Source organism: Colobus angolensis, unplaced genomic scaffold (genome assembly GCF_000951035.1).
Source record: "Colobus angolensis palliatus isolate OR3802 unplaced genomic scaffold, Cang.pa_1.0 Scaffold74, whole genome shotgun sequence".
Classification (NCBI taxonomy): Eukaryota; Metazoa; Chordata; class Mammalia; order Primates; family Cercopithecidae; genus Colobus; species Colobus angolensis.
This window is the reverse complement of record NW_012121154.1, coordinates 4,551,385-4,565,954: the sequence shown is the minus strand read 5'-3', so window position 1 is coordinate 4,565,954 and position 14,570 is coordinate 4,551,385. Positions and strand designations below refer to the sequence as shown.

General features: G+C 38.4%; 1 pseudogene across 1 annotated transcript; it reads right to left on the bottom strand.

Moving 5' to 3' along the window:
• Nucleotides 1-1,438: 1,438 nt before the first annotated feature.
• On the bottom strand, nt 1,439-11,393 carry LOC105501722 (annotated as a pseudogene). The gene is made up of 2 exons (XR_001000227.1): nt 11,329-11,393; nt 1,439-2,780 (listed from the first exon to the last, which is right to left on the bottom strand). The product of XR_001000227.1 is annotated as an acyl-CoA desaturase pseudogene (transcript).
• Between the last annotated feature and the right edge of the window lie 3,177 nt (nt 11,394-14,570).

Below are 14,570 nucleotides of genomic sequence, written 5' to 3'. Positions count from 1 at the left end.
GAAAATGTTCAGAGAAGAGAAAGATATGGTAAAAGAAAAGGGACAGACAGAGTAGAGCCAGGAATCAAGAATCAGGGTAGTGAAGAGATTCCTAAGGTTGCAGTAAGCCGAGATCACGCCACTGCACTCCAGCCTGGGTGACAGAGCAAGACAAAAAAAAAAAAAAAAAAAAAAGAGAGAGAGAGAGAAGGGGCACAACACTGGAGAAGCCTTCTAGTTTTTACTCATTTCAAGGAGAAACTGGAACTAATTAATGAATGGACCTAATATCTAGCTTACTTCATTAAGACTCCCAATAACTCAGTGATATTCTCAAGCCCCTGGCAACATATTTTCAGATCCCTTCCAATGTGAACTTTGCTGTTAGAAGCTGCCTATAGATCCTGTCCCTCAACCTCTCCATCTCATGTCCAGCAGTGGAGAGGAAATTGGCAACCCAACTAATTCCTCCTCTCCTTCAGAGTTTTTTCAAACATCCCTCTTTGGGAGGGAAATACTCTTAATAGTTTAACGTTCTAAGCAATGTATATATGTATATATATTTTATGTTTGACCCGACTCTACCTCCTAAAATCCTTCCCTTTTTTTGGATGTTTGGAAATGCCACAGCCATCTTATTACTATGAGGGGAGCAACCAATATCCTGAAGATGGCAGAGCAGAAAGAGGAAAGAACTGTGATGAGCAGCTCATGGAATCCTCAAAATTCTATGAGCTGCTGTTTTTACCAATTCTGGAAACACCCAACTTCAAGACTTCTTGATACATGAACTAAGAAATCTCCTTGTTATTATAGAAAAAAAGAAAGAAAGAAAAGAAAACCCTTCCTCAGCAGAGACCACTTTTACTACAAACTCAGAATGTCTCTTTTTTATCCTCAGCCTAAACTATATGTTGTGACATTGAATTAGCATTGCCAAACACCACAGCCACTTCTTACCCCAAGCCAGGAGAGAATGCAAGCATGCTGTGTTGGTGGGGCTTGAAGTCCTCACTCGGTAGGCAGCTGCACGTCTGATCATGGCAACAGGTTCCTCTTGCTTCACTTCCCTCGTCCTCCACAGTTTATCTGCTTTAGAAGCTTTATGTCAAATGAAGTTGCTTTTCCATTCCATCTAGCAAAAGCCTGGGCTGAAGATAATTAACAGGGGACTGCCCAGAAGATTCTGTTTTATCTTTAGCTCAAGCCACCTACTTCAAAGCTCACAACAGCTCAAGGAAAGACAGCTATCTGGAGCAAAGACCATTCGTTTTAGGTTACAGAAAGGTTGTCTAGGCTTTGGAAGCTGGACACTGAACAAAGACTGACCAGCTGCTTTCCTGGGAGGCAATAAGAGAAAGAAGGGCGATAGCAACAAAGTGAAAAGGAGGACAATGGGCCTAGAAGAGAGGGAGGATCATAGAAGAAATAATATCAGCTTAATGTCATAAAGGCAGAGTTGTCGGCTTTCAATACCTTTGTATTTTAAAAGAACACTGTACTGGAATGGGTTAACATCGTCATCTTTAGCATTCTGGTAGCATTATTCAGTAGTTAGTAAACAGACATTAAAACCTCTGCCTGGCTGGCTTTTGAAAAAGGAACCTGAGGGACCCCAAACTCAGCCACTCTTGTAGATTCAGTCTCCGGTTCTTTCAATCCTGGCCAAGGTGGAGGCCTTGGAGACTTTCTTCCGGTCATAGGCCAGACCCAGGGAGGCCATGCAATCAATGAAGAATGTGGTGAAGCTGATGTGCCAGCGGTACTCACTGGCAGAGTAGTCATAGGGAAAGGAGTGGTGGTAGTTGTGGAAGCCCTCACCCACAGCTCCAAGTGAAACCAGGACATTCTCCCGGGGGCTAATGTTCTTGTCATAAGGACGATATCCGAAGAGGTAGGCAGCACCGTTCACCAGCCAGGTGGCATTAAGCACTACAGCATACCGCAAGAAAGTGGCAACGAACAGGCTATGTTGAAAAGTTTCATCCCAGAAACACCAGGGCACAAGCGTGGGCAGGATGAAGCACATATCAGGAGCAAACTGGGGTTTGTAGTACCTCCTCTGGAACATCACCAGTTTCTCGGCTTCTAGATCAGACAAGTCTAGCGTACCACCCTTCTCTTTGACAGCTAGGTGTTTGCACACAAGCAGCCAACCCATGTGAGAGAAGACAAAGCCATGTCTGGAATTATGAGGATCAGCATGTGTTTCTGAAAACTTGTGGTGGGCACGGTGGTCATGGGCCCATTCATAGATATCATTCTGGAATGCCATTGTGTTGGCAATGATGAGAAAGAGCCGCAGAGGCAGCCAAGGTTTGTAAGACGGATGGCTCCACAGAGGATGAGCTCCTGCTGTTATGCCCAGGGCCCTGACAAAATAGTAGAATAACCCCCAAAGCCAGGAGTAGAACTTGCAGGTAGAAATCAAAGTGATCCGAAACAGGGCGCCCAAGTGTAGCAGAGACATAAGGATGATGTTTCTCCAGACATAATTAACCTTGGGGCTTGGGCTTTTATCTTTGTAGGTGGGGTCATATATATCATCTTTTATATCAGGGGGAATGTCTTCTTCCAAGTAGAGGGGCATCGTCTCCAACTTATCTCCCCCATTCTGCAGGACCCTGGAGGGAGGCACTGTGATGGTGGTGGTGGTGGTATAGGAGCTAGAGATAACTGCGTCCCGTGTTCCCGTCCCCCAGGTGCGTGGCAGGGGGATGTGGCCACCACCCCAGGATCGGGAGCTCCGGGGACGCGGGCAGCCTGGCCTCCCTCCCAGGCGAGCGCCGGGGGCTCGGTACCTATGTTAGTACTTTGAAGAATGTGAAGACTTGCCTGGCCCAGCATATGATCAGTTGTGTTAAACATTCTATGTGAACTTGAAAAGAATGTGAATTCTATAACTTAGATGTAAGTTTATTAATATGTAATTAGATCAACTTTGTTAGTAATGTTCAAGTCTTCTACATCTTGAATGATTTTTAACCTGTTTTATTATTTACAAAGAGATATGTGTTAAAATATCCAATTATGGCTGTGAATTTGTTTTTTATGTATTTGTTTCACCTAGAGAAAGACAATGTTAGTAGGTACATAAAAGTCCAGAATTGCCATATCATTCTAGTGACTCAACGTTTAATTAGGAAATATTCCTCTTTATTGGTAGTAATGCTTCTTGCCACTGTTAGTATGAGCTTTCTTTTAGTTAGTTTTTGAATACTATTTTTTTTTCATCCTTTTACTTTTGGTCTTTTATTTCAACTTAAGAAATGTCTTTTGTAAGCAGCATAGGTTTTCAAATTTTTGTTTTAAATCCAGTCTGAAAATCTTTGTTAGTGTTTTCAGTCTATTTACATTTACTATAAGTACCATTATATTTGAGTTCAAATCTGCCACACTACTCTCTGCATTCTATTTATCCACCTTTGCTGTGCTCCTTTTTTCTTGTTTTCTCTCAGATAAAGTATTTTCTTATTATTTATATTTTCTGCCTTGTTAGACTGATAATTATATATTATTCTTTTAGTGGTTACTCTAATGGTTACATTGCTGACTTATTAAAGTCTAATAAAAACTAATACTCAGCATTTCTTAGACAATGCAAACACATTGGAACATATTGATTTATACCATTCATGCTGTTTGTGTTATTATTAAAAAGTATTTTTAACTCCTTAAAACATTGTTTATATTGTTTTATAAAGTCAATATTTATGCAGATTTATGTTTATTATGTAGTCTTTCCATTGTTTTTCACTTCCGATATATCTCTGTGCTGCCTTGTTGGATCATTTTTCTATGAGCAGATCCTTATAGCAGATCTGAAATAATTACTGACACAATTACTGACATAAGAGTACACGTTAAGAAATGAATATGGGCTGGGCACGGTGGTTCACACCTGTAATCCCAGCACTTTGGGAGGCCAAGGCAAGCAGATTACCTGAGGTCAGGAGCTTGAGACCAGCCTGGGCAACATGGTGAAATCCCATCTCTACTAAAAATACAAAAATTAGCTGGGCGTAGTGGCGCACACCTGTAATCCCAGCTACTTGGGAGGCTGAAGCAGGAGAATTGCTCAAGTCCTGGTGAAGGAGGTTGCAGTGAGCCGAAATCGTGCCACTGCACTCCAGCATGGCCGACAGAGCAAGGCTCTGTCTCAAAAAAATAAAAAATAAAAAAAAAGAGAAATGAATATGAAATATAGCAGGGATTCACAAGACAAGTGAGTTGGGAAGTGTTAAATTTGAAGAATTGGAAAGAAGGTCAAACAGAAGCTTATTTATAAGAGAGCTTCTTATTTCTTCAGACTGACAACTGGCTTACAGGTTTAAGACTCTTAAACCATCCAGTAATAAGAGTCAACGTTAAAACTTTTAGGTGAAGCTTAAAATTGGTAAGACGTTGACTTTGAACCATGAATGGAGTTGGTCCAATGACAGTCTTTTAGATGGGAGGCTGTGTTTGGAGTACAATTATTCCATTCAGACTGCTCTCTACCCTCTACAATTTACGCATAAGCACAGAGGAGGAAAAGCCTGCAATGAAAAAAAAGAGAAAAAAGAAAGAAAGAAAAAGATAAAAAAGAAAAAAAAAGAGGCAGTGTAGATTTTTTAGATTCTTTTAAGGTATGGATTCTGAGGCAGACAATCCTACAGTTTGAATCTCAGCTTTTATACTTCCAAGCTATTTTGTCTTAATTAATTATCTCTGCCTCTTTCTCTCTATGATCTTTTCATTTCCTCAGCTAGACAATGAATATAATGAGAGTGCTTATCTTATTGGGTTCTTGTGAGAAATAAATGAGATTATCTTTAAAAGTGGTAAGTCCATGCGTTGCACTTAGTAAGAGCTCAATAAATATTAGCTGCCCACACTCATATAGTCTTTCAGGGAGACTGATGACACAGGGCAGCATTTCATCATGACAATTGTATGAATACAATGTTTTATAGAATGTATGTGCAGAAGGAGACATTTCCACCCAGTTTGGTATAATGCCTGCTAAGAGAAACAGGTAAGTATAGTAACAGCCACACTAAGATCAGAAAGAAGTGGTAGAAATGACCTGAGTCAGGTTGCCAATAGGAAAACAGAAATAGTATAGGAAGAAATGTTGGGCACATCAAGGTAGAAGAAGAGAAGAGAAGGGTTATGCTTCCTCAGCATGAGGTACCCTAAACCCAGGAAGGAGGGGTTGGGAATAAGTTTTATAGACACTCTGCTGGTGGAGTTGAGACAGGGAGTTTTCTTTTTTGTTGTCAATGCCATGTTTCCTTTTTGTATCCTTCAGATTAGTGGAACCAGAGAGAACATCAGATTACATAGTATTATGTATAAGTATGACCTTAATACATAGCAGAAGAAGCCTAGTATAGCAGCAGAAGGCTTTTTCTTCTTTGGGTTCATGTGTACAGTCTAGAGAGAAAGAGGGCAATCTGAAGAAGAAGACCCTAATACACAGAGAAGAACTCAAATACATACAGTGGATGGTATTGGTGTCCTTCTCAGATCCCCTTAACTGCCTAGTGCACCCATGTACCAGTCGCTATGTGCATCAGCTGTTATCAACTCACAACCACCCCCTTCTCCCAAGACTTGCAAAACTGAAGCTGTCTCACCTAGAAGGCTATTTCTCACCCAGACCTGTGCTGATTGGCTGGGTCCTTTGCCCAACATGGAACTAACTTATTTGTCTAATTTTCACTCAGAGTACCCCACTGTGGTCTCAGGATGCAACTAGCTTCTGAAAGCACCTCTCTGACCTGTTCTGCTCTTACCACTTCCCTTTCTGTAAGACATCACTCGAACAAGAATCCTAATCTCAGGATCAATTTCGAGGAAGCCCAACCCATGACAAAAGGAAATACAAAAATAAATCCTACTAGCTTTGAAGACAAATAAACATCATCAGAGAAGTTTAGTTTTACAGGCTCCGGACCAAATGCTCTGTATCATTCACCACATAGAAACATTCTAAAAACATATTTTATGGATATTATTTCTAATCTTTTTTGCAAGGTATTAAAAATGTCTTTTGCTTTTACTTATTAATAGCAATCTCTCATCCATACTCTGCTCTGCATTTCAATTCACCAGAGTCATGCTGCCCACTTTCTGACTGATAGCGATAGCATAGGTATCTCCACAGCTTTGTCTAGTAATGATGATAATAACAGTAAGTGCTGACATTTCTTGAACACGTGTACATCCCAATAGCTTCAGGAAGTACTTATATAGATTAACTCATTTAATCCTCAAAGTGGCCCCATGAGATAGGGATCATTATTGTCCTTGTTTTGAAGAAGAGGAAACTAAAGCACAAAGTTTTTAAAGGCAACTTCTCAAGGTCACATAATGCGAATAGAGGTGTTAGGTAAGTCCAGTCCAGACTTTCTGAATACAGAGATCACGTTTTTAACCACTAGTCTCCTATATCCACCCACTCCCACCAACTCTACAACATCTGAGGTGATATAATGGCTCCACACTCTCTCAGTTCTCTGTTACTTCCCATGGGGGAAAATACATAAGTTACCCATATGATATACGGTCCTCATCTCACCCAGAAAGATTTTCTTGTGAAAAAAATACGAGGTTATTATGGGAGATAATATGTATGTTATCTTACATGACAAAAAAGAATTTGCAGATGTGATTAAGTTAAAGACCTTGAGATTAAGTGATTATTCTGAATTATCTGGGTGGTCCACTGTAATCACAAGGACCCTTAAAAAAGGAAATGGGGAGCCAGATTCGGAATTTATTAGACTTTTAACCTTCAGAACCAATTTGTGTTTTAAGCCAGTAAATTTGTATTAATTTATTACAACAGCAATAGAAAATTAATGCAGAGACTGAGATAATGCATGTAAGATGATTACCATGGTGCATAACTGGAACATAGACCTAGTATCCAACGATTAGATATTATTATTATTGCTGTTTTTATTTATTATTAATGATATCATTTTGAATGTCTGAGAAGGCTTCAAAGAGCAGTTGTAGCCTAACTTGGTCGTTAAATACTGATGAACTGAAAACAATGGGAAGTACCTGGTAGAAGGAACAATGTTGGCAAAAATATGGTAATGGAATAACATAAGGTTTGCTGAGAAGCATGTTTTGGAGATCCTTCAATGACAAACTTTATGCAATTGGAAGCCTTTAGAGTTAGTGATATGTTGGAAGCTTTGTTTTCAAGAACGTAATCTGATGAGTAATTGACACTGGGCAAAGTTCAAGAAAAAGACACTGACTCTAGTACTGAGATAAGAGCAAGAATTAAAGAAATATAGTGGAAGAAGAAATAATAGGATAGATAGAGTATGAACTTCCTGAGGGCTGGGCCTCTGTATACTCATTTTTTGGGAACACCTAAGAGTGTGACAGTATTGATTATGAAATATATACTAGTTTAACAAGGAAAGAAACCATTTAGAGAAAAGGCTAAATAAGATGTGACTTATGTCTCCAAGTTCTGGGATAATATCTAGTATCTTTCTCTTAGCCTCAGGGTCTAGGAGAGTGTTTCCACTAATGCTCAAAAAAAGATTTATTTTGGATGGGTTTTATGCTTTTATTTCAACTCCATAATGAACTAAAGCTCTGTAGAGAGGCAAGAATGGGAGATACTTGACTTGCCAGTAAAGAGATAATTGAATTAGTAAATGTGAGTAAATAAAGCCTTAAAATATAGTCCATATGGGAAAAAGTCTGGATGATCCAGCAATTGCTATAATTGCCCAGAATCTGAATCTCAAACTTCTTACTCCTTGACCAGTGTATTCATGTTATACCACAGTTGTCTGATTAGAAATACTAAATGACTAATAATTATTAACAATATTTTTCTTTTAAGCTACAAGCCAGAAAATACATCTACCTTCAACTTTGTTGGGATTATTAGTTAGAAAATGTTTCTAATTAATGTAAATCTTAAGGAGGCAGATACTGAAGAAGTGAAAGTACTTGGGATAATAATGTAGAAAAAATTAAGATACTGTTTTTGCATTAGCAAGGATTTATATGCTTTTATTTGTTCCCAGCAAAAGAATCATTATCTCCCCCCACTCATTAAATCATTTGATTGCACACTCGGTCTTTTAAGAGTTCCCAAATGTCATGCAGTTTTAACATGATATTTGTTTGTGTGTGTGTATTTTGGGAAAGGTGTGCTTGCTAATAAATTTAAGACAGCATGGCTGCATTTCCTATGGCACCTAACCTCAGTCCTGTGAAATATTGTCATGGTTACCTGCAAAGCAGCAGGATGTATGTGGGTGAAAGATGAGGTTCAAACAGTGTAAGAATAGGCTCTTTAACAGAAACCAGATTATGGACAAAGAGAGGAAGGTGGAGGAAGGTAGGAGGAAGTGTGAGCAGACCAATGATCAGCTGTTTTTGAACTAATGCATTGACTAAATAATTTCTTTTCTGTAGTCATTGCCTGATAATTATTAGTTTCAAATGGTTGCATCTCAGAGACTGTGTCCTTTATGGAAGTTGCCCCACAACAAATTGGAAGAAAGTGGGAATGAAATTATAAATGATCAAAGAAAGGATGAGTGCGTTCATTAGGACACAGGGTGGTCCCCGAACTTCAGGCATTTGGAGATTATTGAAACACTGAATAATTCAGCTTGTAAGCTTTAGTACATTTACCTAGACTCTTTAGCCACTTTTGTGTTTAAACTGCTTTGCAATGATAATTTGTTGTTCATCAGCCTTCTCCTAAAAAAAACAAAATTTATTTTTATGGTTATTAAAAGTCTTCGTTATTGCCTAGATTTGTCAAAATCTAGGTTGATTCGACTTATTTGTAAAAAGTTACTCATTATTTCATTCTGTTTCCTACTTTTCAGCAGCTTAGTTAAAGTGTAATATTCTCTTATTATTTTTACATTACTCTATGAATTTAGAGGAGAAAGAAAATGGCTAAAAAGAGATGGCATTTTTAAAAGCATAGATAGTTCAGTAATAAACTTAACAACACTCTGTGTAGCTCTTAGCAAACACCAACCTAGGCCGTGGAGCAACAACAACAAAAAAAACACCACATGCACAAAACAGAAAAAAAGACAAATGTGATGAGTCCCATGTGAAGCGGAGGAGCAAAGGGATTTGGGCATTCTACAGAAGACTGAGCAATTAAAAAGAGACTAAGTTATAAACAAAGATTATTCAAATCAAACTCCGACACAAGCTTGTTTACTATTCACATAATGAATATGAGAATTGATATTTAAAACAAGTTTCTGAACATTCCCATTAGGGATAACATAAAACTAAGGACATCCTGTCACCCAAAAAAAGCAACAAATTCTTTCTGAAAGATATAGACTCCTTGAATCTGGTGATTCCATCTTAATTTACCTACTCTTGTAAATAATCTCAGATGAATATTTTATAATTGTGAATGACTCGATAAAATGAAAACAAGTTTGCCAAAAAATATACAACTTCAGGAAATAGAATCTGATTTGTGAAGATACTCTTTCCATGAAGTTTAACTTTTTTTCTAGTAGATAATTTAGTACTATTATTTCTGCAGTTTAAATTGATGCTAAAGATATATAGAAATGAAACTGGTAAGGAAAGAGCGATGTTTTTGTTTTTGTTTTTGTTCTTCATTCCCAGAAGAAAAGCCTCAAGCTGCAGCAGGGCAGTTTTTCTCCAGGGTCCAATTATAACAGAGCCAATTATGTTTTATGATGCATTCACGACCCTTGCAATTCTTCTACATGCATACATAAAACTCAGCACATGTATGTGTCAGCATTTACTAATATGTATTCCAAATATTGCTTCATCCATCAACAGACCTGTACAGCCAAAAAGGAAGTAGAAACTAAAATGTGCTTCATTAGCTTTTCAAATAATGTTAAATTTACAGACATGTTAAAGAGCAGGCTGCTGTCTCAGATTAAGCCAGACTCTTCAAGGTAAGAACCAATAAAGGTAAATATTTTCAGTTGATGATACAATTTTATTCTTTAAAAAAAAAATTAGTCTGGGCGCGGTGGCTCACACCTGTAATCCCAGCACTTTGGGAGACCAAGGCAGGCAGATCACGAGGTCAGGAGATCGAGACCATCCGGGCTAACACGGTGAAACCCTGTCTCTACTAAAAATACAAAAAAAATTAGCCGGGCGTCATGGCAGGCGCCTGTAGTCCCAGCTACTCGGGAGGCTGAGGCAGGAGAATGGCGTGAACCCGGGAGGCAGAGCTTGCAGTGAGCTAGATTGTACCACTGCACTTGAGCCTGGGTGATAGAGCCAAGACTCCATCTCAAAATAAACAAATAAATAAAATAAAATAAAATAAAAAATTACAACTGCCTTTTTGTGTCCCTGTATCTCACCAGCACAAACAAACAAACAAACAAACAAAAAAACCCACAAACTTTTACAAGTCGAAATCTAAGATCTCATTTGCAGCCTGTTGACCCAAAATCCATAGCATTGTCGTGAACATGCTGTGAACAAAAGCCAATACATCACTGTATACTACATGCTCTCTGGTTCTCATAATGGGAAAAAGATTCAGGAGGCAATACAAACATTTGCAAAGGAAAGAATCCTTTCTTATGATATTTTGGTGTGACTTGTCTTTAAAGTGAATTGAGCTGTCATTCTTTTATTTTTTTCCTATAAAATAAACATTACTGTTTTAATGTCAGCTGGGTTTTCCTTCTCAGAATATAACTTATAATGGAAAAATAATTATTTTCTTGTTCAATAACTCTACGCCTTCTAATTCTTGCTTTGTCGTTCTAGTACATACATCAGTAAGCATTCTATGATAACCAGAAGAATATTTGTAAACATATTAATAAATGTTTTGCCATAGAGTTAGAGCTATAATTTTAGAGGTGAAAGCCATTTAGAAATCTCTCAATTTTACTGATATATAGTTTGAGGTCCACAAATATTCAGTGGCCAAGATCTCCTGTGAGGGTCAGAAAAGACAGTAAGACAGATCTTATGATGGACGTTTGTTTCTTATTAGAGGGGGAAAAACACTTGAATCGAATATTTGGTTACAAGCTTTTTTTTAAAGGCAGCAATAGTCCTTAATGGTTCTGAGTCTGCAGGGTAGACTGGAAACTTAATCTTCTCTCTCTTCCCAGTGATGTTGATAGAATTTTTTAAAACTACTATACGTACAAAGAGAACAAAAAGGTGTGGTATCAGCAGGCAAGAGGTTTTATCAAATGTCTGGAAGACAGAAAGTGGATTGAAGAATGCCAACAAATAGAGCAGGCTGTGGGAATCCATTGTAGAATTACCACAGAGGAAATGAAGAGGAGGGAGTCCAGGTTTGAACATGGAAATGTCGTGTATTACTGAGCACCAGGCACTTTACTCCCCCTCCTCAAACCTCCACATGCAGAACAACCTGCTGCCGGCATCTACCCAGTGAAACCTCCAACAGAGTACAGTTCCCTAAATGACTCAATAGAGCCCTCTGGTAAGAAGTAAAGAAGCGAATTTGAATGTTGGCACCCTAGTTTAAATCTGCTTTAATTCTAGAATGTAAGGCATAGCTGAAATAAAAGCCAGGTGTCTGACTCATTACCCTTAAGAATCAGTCAACATACTCGTTAATGTACAAAGAGTACACTTTTTTCCTATTATTTATGAACCAATAATCTAAGATATTACTCATATTATCATTATGGATTGATAATTAAAATGTTTGAGGCCGGGCGCGGTGGCTCAAGCCGGTAATCCCAGCACTTTGGGAGGCCAAGACGGGAGGATCACGAGGTCAGGAGATCGAGACCATCCTGGCTAACACAGTGAAACCCCGTCTCTACTAAAAATACAAAAAAAAAAACTAGCCAGCCGGGCGAGGTGGCGGGCGCCTGTAGTCCCAGCTACTCGGGAGGCTGAGGCAGTTGAATGGCGTAAACCCGGGAGGCGGAGCTTGCAGTGAGCTGAGATCCGGCCACTGCACTCCAGCCTGGGTGAGAGAGCGAGACTCCGTCTCAAAAAAAAAAAGAAAAAGAAAAAAGAAAAAAATGTTTGAAAGTAGAAGACAAATATATAAAATAAAAAGACAGTACCAAGAGGAAATCACGGCAATTTTCAGAACAAAGACAACATTCAAGAAATTGTTTACTGTCTTTAGAGACATTCACTAAGATATTGCATCTGTGAAAAATAATTACATGCTATGTAAAAGTATCAATAAAAAATAAAAAAGCTACTGAAAATGAAAATGTATAATTAACAAACAGAAATTGCCTATGAACTTTGGAAGATAAGAGTAAATAAAATCTCCTGGAATATAGAACAAAATAATATAGACTAAAAAATATAAAGGAAAAATCTTAGATATAAATGATTAATCTAAGGGTCCTAATATGACTCAGTGGAGTTCGAATAGAGACTGAATTAGAGAAAATGGAAGGGGTGAATATAGGAGGAATTATCAAAGAAAAAATAGGCCGGGCGCACTGGCTCATGCCTGTAATCCCAGCACTTTGGGAGGCCGAGGCGGGTGGATCTCCTGAGGTCAGGAAACCAGTCTAGCCAACATGGCAAAACCCTGTCTCTACTAAAATTACAAAAATTAGCCAGGCATGGTGGCACGCGCCAATAGTCCCAGCTACTAGGGAGGCTGAGGCAGGAGAATCGCTTGAACCTGGGAGGTGGAGGTTGCAGTGAGCTGAGACTGGCCCACTGCACTCCAGCCTGGGTGACAAAGCGAGATTCTGTCTCAAAAAAAAAAAAAAAAAGAAGAGGGACAAACAAGTGTTCAGATTGAGAACTCCCATGGAGGGCTGATGCAGATGAATTTAAAAAGATCTAAGGATAAAGGGAAGATTTTAGAAATTGAGAGTGGTATACACACATGTGAGAGCATGTCAGTGAGAAAGATTGATTTGAGGATATACTTTGGCAAAATGATGGATTAACTAAAAATGATTAAGACATTGAATCCAGTAAAAGGTGAATTTAAACCAAAATAGAAATAAAGAGAAGTCCCAACATGACAGTTCTAAAGTAGGCCTGGAGAGCAATCTGTCCAAATCAGAGCAGAAGGATGGAAGGCTCCTGGAAGGTATTTCTAGGGGGAAATAAAGTTCAAAACAAAGACAGTGTGGTTGCCAGGTTGGGATCATGGCAGTGATCCAGCTGAGAAATAAGCATGGTAGTGGAAGACTTGACAAAATATTGAATTTGGATTAGATTTTGAAGTTAAAACTGATCAGATATGCTAGAAGATTAGATGGTCGATGTGAACAAAAGAGCAAGGTCAAGTATAAATCTAAGATTTTCATTTTAACCACCCAAGGGAATAAGAAAGGCCCTTAGAAATGTAAGGGTCAATGAAATATCTGTGAAAGAATGCGTGTTTATACAGACGTAAGTTCAAATTAGAGCCAAAAGTCTGTGGGGTTCAAGCAGAATAAAATTAACGAATGAAACTAAGATTAAAATTAAGGACTAAATGGCATGATTCATATTAAAGATACTGAAGATAATGTGAGGTAAGCAAACATAGCTTTTACACAAAATAAGAGAAAAAAAAGAGATGTCATAAACTTCAGGAAAAAAACAAACTACCAAACTGTATAAAATATGCATGATCTAACGAAGTAAATAGTTTTAGTTGGATAAAACTAACGAATGCCTGGCATTAGTTTGAGTCATTCATTCATGTAACCATTCTTAATTCATCCATTTATATAACAATGAACTGCTATTATATATCAGACACTATTAGATATGTGGAAGAAATAATAGTAAACAAAACAGATAAGTCTTTTATAAGCCTTCATTACATGAAGAAAGTGGATAAACAAATAAGAGATATAAATGTAGTGTAGGTAAAAGTACACTGCAGTAAACAAAAGTACAGCCAGAAAACAGAGAGTAGTGAAGAATACTTTTAAAAATGATGCTTGAGACCATGTGTGGTGGTGCATGCCTGTAATCCCAGCACTTTGGGAGGTAGAGGTGTGGGGATCACTTGAGGTCAGGAGTTCGAGACTAGCCTGGCTAACATGGCGAAACCCCATCTCTACTAAAAATATAAAACTTAGCCAGGCATGGTGGTACATTCCTATAATCCCAACTATTCAGTAGGCTGAGGCAGGAGAATCACTTGAACCCAGGAGGCAAAAGGTGCAGTTAGCTGAGATCATGCCACTGCACTCTAGCCTGGGTGACAGAGCGAGACTCTGTCTCAAAAAAAAAAAAAAAAAAAAAAAAAATTGTATTAAAAAAGTAAAATAAAATGAAAAGACAAACCTCAGCCAGACATGGTGGCACAGTTCTGTAGTCTGAGCTACTTGGAAGGTTGAGGAGGGATACCCACCTGAGCCCGGTAGGGTGAGGCGTCTGTGAGCTGTGATTGCACCACTGTACTCCAGCACTCCAGCATGGGCGAGAGAGCAAGACCTTGTCTCAAAAAAAAAAAAAAAAACAAATCACTCCTCAAATTTATTAAGTAAGGTGTAGTCTATCCGATGTTAAAAATTGTATTAAAAAAGTAAAATAAAATGAAAAGACAAACCTCAGCCAGACATGGTGGCACAGTTCTGTAGTCTGAGCTACTTGGAAGGTTGAGGAGGGAT